This window comes from Lynx rufus, unplaced genomic scaffold, assembly GCF_022079265.1.
Source record: "Lynx rufus isolate CCGP_SWC_20201006 ecotype Redwood Valley unplaced genomic scaffold, mLynRuf1.p SCAF_1, whole genome shotgun sequence".
Taxonomy (NCBI): Eukaryota; Metazoa; Chordata; class Mammalia; order Carnivora; family Felidae; genus Lynx; species Lynx rufus.
In genome coordinates this window covers 225,665,749-225,671,748 of record NW_025814823.1, presented here as the reverse complement: position 1 = coordinate 225,671,748, position 6,000 = coordinate 225,665,749, and positions in this window count along the sequence as shown.

The following is a 6,000-nucleotide window of genomic DNA, read 5'->3' as shown; positions in this document are numbered from 1 at the left end:
CTAAGATGCCCTCGGGGTTTTCGCTGACTATACTTCGTTCTGGGGTTCAGCTGTCAGCCTCGTTTCATGCATTCAGAGGTTGGCTTTTATTCCTCCCCAGGGGTAACACAGCCTACCCGAACTTCTGTGTTTGTGCCAGTATCAAGGGACTGGATTTAATTTCAGTAGAAACGGTTCTGGGGAGCTGCCTGAATCCCAGCCTGGCTTGGGCAGGGCGCTGCTATGGTGCCGCCCCCATTGGTACAGTAGGCAAGATCCTGTAACAGAGACAAGGTTTCAGAGGCCTAAGGTTTTACCTTTTTAGGTCCATTCCTAGAGAATGCAGGACTTAGGTGAGTTAGGCACCTTGGTTATTTACGTTCATATATGTGATAAAATGGCCTTATCAGTTGGCAATCCTGTAAACCCTATTTAGAGGTACCAAGTTTACCACACCTTCACCAGTATGAGCTATTGGCATTGTTGTTGTTGTTGTTGTTGTTGTTGTTATTATTCTAAAATATTTTCATTCCAGGGGCGCCTGGGTGGTTTGGTCGGTTAAGCATCCAACTTCAGCGCAGGTCATGATGTCACAGTTCGCGAGTTCGAGCCCCATGTCGGACTCTGGGCTGACATCTTGGAGCCTGGAGCCTGCTTCAGATTCTGTGTCTCCCTCTCTCTCTGCCCCTCCCCTGCTCGTGCTCTCTCTTTTTCTCAAAAGGTAAAATAAACATTAAAAAATAAAAAAATAAAAAAGAAGAAGACAGGTGTTATTACTTAAACAAAGATAAAAGTAACATTTAACAGGGGTGCCTGGGTGGCTCAGTCGGTTGAGTGTCCGACTTCAGCTCAGGTCATGATCTTGTGGTTTGTGAGTTCGAGCCCCGCGTCGGGCTCCGTGCTGACCGCTCAGAGCCTGGAGCCTGCTTCAGATTCTGTGTCTCCCTCTCTCTCTCTCTCCCTGTCTCTCTGTCTCTCAAGAACAAATAAACATTAAAAAAATTAAAAAAAATATTTTCATTCTGGTTCAGGAAGGTAGACCTAACACATCATGTACATAAGTTCGCATTCGCCCTAGTTCCACTGGAATGACATTAAATAAATACAATAGCAGTACATCCGTAAGTATTCTGAAGGGGACAAAGAGCCCTAAGTTGGTCAGTAATTTGGGGACATTTATGGAATACACAGAGACCATTTTGATGGATGAGAGACAGCAGAGGATGTTACTGTCCAGAACATGTACAGAGAAGGCCATGGTGGAAGTAAAAATGATTCTTACTGATACAGGTCTGGAGTCTACAAATATGAGGAGAAAAGGAGAAGGCAAAGCTACAGGGGAGACGTCGCATTGAGGGCGTGAGGCCAGGGGCCTTCTGTCACCCTTGCTCAGGGCATTCCACTCTTTTTCTCGTTAATTTTTTTTTTTAATTTATTTTTGAGAGGGAGAGAGACAGAGCATGAGTAGGGTAGGGGCAGAGAAAGAGAGAGAGAAAGAAAGAGAGAGAGAGAGAGAGAGAGAGAATCTGGAAGCAGGCTCTGAGCTGTCAGCACAGAGCCCGACGCAGGGCTCAAACTCAGGAACCGTGAGATCATGACCTGGGCGGAAGTCGGACGCTTAACCCACTGAGCCACCCAGGCGCCCCAGGGCATTTCCACTCTTAATCGTGTAGCATGACTTCTCAGCAGCAGCCAAGTGTTGCCCAAAATAAAACCAGAACGAGATTGTTCGCCCAGAAAACTGGTGGAGTATGTTCAGCCATCACTCCTAGGCGAGAGCTGACATGCAAGACAGGAGGCTTGTCTCGTCTAGACATGTCTTATGTAGATATTCATTGTCTATTACTGAATAAAAGAGACCCTAAAAACTTAGTGGGTTAAAGCATTTTATTTATTTTTCTTCAGGAATCTCTGGGTTGGTGGGTTCTGCTGGGTAGCTTTCTCCTTGACGTGGTATTGGCTGTGTTGCCCACTGAATTATGTTTTGCTGGGGGCAAAACATCCAAGATGGCTTCCCTCCCACGTCTGGTGCTTCCGTTCAAGCGTTCGAAATCGCTTTGGGCCTGCTCGGACTCTTTCTCATTACACTGTCTCCTACCATTCTACAGCTTAGCCCAAGATTCTTTAGGAGGGTAGCTATCATGGATTTTATGAGGGTAACCGGATGGGAGAGGTAAGGTCCCTTACATCACACAGCATCCCTTTGACCTTGTTCCATTGGTCAAAGCGAGTTGCAGGGCTAGGCCAGGTTAAAGGAGAGGAGAAAGAGACAATTTAATGGGAGGAATGGTATACGTGACTGTTAATTTAATACATCAACTCGACTGGGCCAAGGGTACCAGACATTCGGCCGAACATTACTCTGGATATATATATGAGGGTGTTTCTGAATAAGATCAACATTTGAATTTGTCAACCGAGTAAAGGAGGCTGCCTTCCCTAATATAGGTGGGTCTCATCTAATCAGTTGAAGGCCTGAACTGAACAAAAAGTATGAGTAAGAGGTAACTCCTCCTTCCTGACGACTGAGCTGGATTGGCCTTTTCTGATCTTTGGACTCAGACCGACACATCAGCACTTCCTGGGTCTTGAGCCTGCTGGATCTGGGGCTGGATCTCATAGCTTTTGCTCTCCTGCAGCTCAAGACTTTGAACTTGGACCAGAACTACGCGTCAGCTCCTCTGGGTCTCTGGCTTGGCAGCTACAGATCTTGGGATTTCACAACCTCCATAATTGTGTGAGCCAATTCTTAGAATAAATCACTCTCGCCTCCGCTCCCCCCGCACGCACCCACACCCACACCCACACCCTATTGGTTCTGTTTCTCTGGAGAACGCCGACTAACTCAGCATTCATGAGATTGTTGGTGGTCATTTTTGTGGATATTCTACCACAACGATGGTGGGTAGGCACGCATGCGTTCTAAGGAGGGTTTTTCCATTGCTACTTCTTGGCCACGTGTGTAGGGCTAGGATTCAGTCCTGTTCGTCAGGGGAGAGGACCGGTGGGGAGAAAGAACTACATGGTCTGACACTGTTAGGCTGTATTTCTAAATATAAATAGGAAACAAAGGATCTGAGACAGTTAAGGAAAATGACCAGCATGAAAGAAAAGAGTCAAGATGAACATACAATGATCAATTTTGGAGGAAAACGAGATAATTCCGTGAATAACATAGAACTTTATAATGATTATAATTAGTGTCTATCCGTTTTCTAACACTTCCACAGCAAATCACCACAAACTTAGTGGCTGAAAATGACACATTAATTACCATGCAGCTCTGGAATTCAGAAGTCTGGAATGGTTCTCACTGGGCTAAATGCAAGGTGCTGGCAGGGCCCATTCTTTCTTGAAAGTTCCAGAGGAGAATCTGTTTCCTCGCTTTTCCAGCTTCTAGAGGCTGTCTGCATCCCTTGGTTCATGGCCCCTTCCTCTACTTTCAAAGCCAGTGATAGCCCGTTGAGTCTTTATCTTATTGCCATCTGTTTTTGACCTTCCTACCTCCCTCTTCCCCCACTTAAGGACTTTTCTGATTACATTGGGCCCACCTGGATAATTCAGGATATTCTCCTTATCTGGAAGTCAGGTGATTAGTAATGTTCATTTCACCTGCAACATTAATTCCCTCTTGCCACGTGGAGCGCCTGGGTGGCTCATTCGGTTGAGCGTCCGACTTCGGCTCAGGTCATGATCTCACGGTCTGTGAGTTCGAGCCCCGCGTCGGGCTCTGTGGTGACAGCTCAGAGCCTGGAGCCTGCTTCGGATTTTGTCTCTTTCTCTCTCTGCCCCTCCTCTACTCATGCTCTGTCTCTGTCTCAAAAATAAATAAAAAAGAAACATCAAAAAAAAAATTCCCTCTTGCCACGTAACCTAAAATATTCACAAATTGTGAGGGTCCGGGCATGGACACCTTTGGGGGAGCGAGGGGCATGCGTCTGCCTACCACAGACCTAGGGAATTCTGAGAAGAAACCTAATTCTGTGAAAATAGGAAGGTGACCATTTTTATACGCTAGCATTTATGTGTTGATGGAATCTCAAACCGAGTTGGTGCTCAACAAACAATTATTTGTTGGATATGTAGGCGGGGGGCGGGGGGGAGGAAGAAGACAGTTATACTGGACCCTGTAACGTTTGCAGGTCCTGGTAACGTGGATAAATAGTTTGAAGTCTGTGTTGAAGTGTTTCCGGGGACATCGTAGGAGTGAAGGGCTATGGAGCAGGAACGTGCTTTCGAATATTTGCTTTCCCAAATGATATTTTGTGAGGAGGAACATAGGAGATACCCCAGGGTATCGAAGTGTGTGGGTGATACTGATTGGGAAGGAAGGGGAACATCTAGAACCATAACGTGCGTTATTTTTGTCTAGGTCAGAAGTGCCTTATTCAGTTAAGGCGCTTCTACGTAAACCAGCGTTGGAGAGGGCGTGGAAGAGAGCTCCCTTGCTACTTTGTTTCTTTAATTTTTATTTTTTTAGTTATACTATTTTTCATGTTTATTTATTTTTGAGAGAGAGACGGAGAGCATGAGTGGGGGAGGGGCAGAGAGAGGGAGGAGAGAGACTCCCCAGCAGGCTCCGCCTTGTCATCTCAGAGCCCGGCACCGGGCCCGATCCCATGAGCTGTGAGATCATGACCTGAGCGGAAATCAAGAGTCAGACGCTTAGCTGACTGAGCCACCCCGGCACCTTTCTCCTTTGTTAACCGGTGTAGATGAAGACGTGGGTTGCAGGAAGGAAGTTCAAGGTTCCAAACGGGCAACGGGAATATAAGGTTAGGAAAGGCTAGAATGCCCGTGGAAATGATCTCGAAAGGTTTTTCAAAGTATGTTGGAATGGTACAGAAAATAGGGTAGCTTAGTCAAGAAGGGCTTTTGTCGCTACATTTCTTCGACATAGAAACCACGTTTCCCTCTGGTCTGAGTGGGATGCTATGTTATTTGTTGCCACAATGACTTTACAGTGGATGTCTGCTTTCTTTCTTTTAAAAATTCCATGAACTTTGAAATAAATTATTTTTTAGTGTTCTTTGCATATGTGTAAACAAAATGTTCTACTAAATCTAAACAACTAGAGCTTTAAATTTTGAACAACTATGAGAAAACTGACTCCCAGAGATTCAAGAGAAAACACATGTAAACTCTGATGCTTGTTCCCACTCCCAGAGCTGATAAGTCATTCAGGGGGGATCCTCTCAGGATCTGGGGCAGAAAACCACACTTAAAAACCCACCAGGATGGTTTTCGTTTGTTTCAGAATGAATAATGTTGACATGTGATAGAAGATACCCTTTGAAAAATCTCAAGAAGAGCTTCAGCTTTACGAGCAGGGAGTAGTGCCATGAAAAATCCTACGTGACATGGTCCAGGGCCCTTTAACATTCTGGGACGCGAGAAACTTTTTAAGACTTAATAAGGTAAACAAATAACAGCATTCCATTACTTTCCTTTTTCATGCTTCTTCCTTTTTAATTTCTTTTGAGAGAGGGAGGAGAGAGACAGAGAGAGACAGAGAGACCGAGAGAGCCGGGGAGGGGCAGAGAGAGAGAGGGAGAGACAATCTCAAGCAGGCTCTGGGCTGTCAGCGCAGAGTCTGAGGTGGGGGTCAATTTCACCAATGGTGAGATCATGACCTGAGCTGAAATCAAGAGTTGGATGCCTAACCGACCGAGCCACCTGGGTGTCCCAGCATTCTATTACTTTCTGTTCAAGTTTGAAGTATGTATTACGTTTCAGGACGTGTGTTACATATAGGGTTCTAAATATGGTTTTATATTAGGCTGCATGAGTATTGTAGGAAATAAGGCATGACGTTCTGCTTCATGATGACACATATCGACACATATATGTTTTTGTAGTCAACTTTTTACTTTGGGCTGATTTGCGGTTTACAGAAAAGTTACAAAAATAGTACAGTCTCATATATACCCTTCCCCCCAACTTCACTTCCCCCTCCTATTATCTTCCACTGCTCTGGCGTATTTGTTAAACTAAGTAACGAGCATTGCTATATTCCTATGA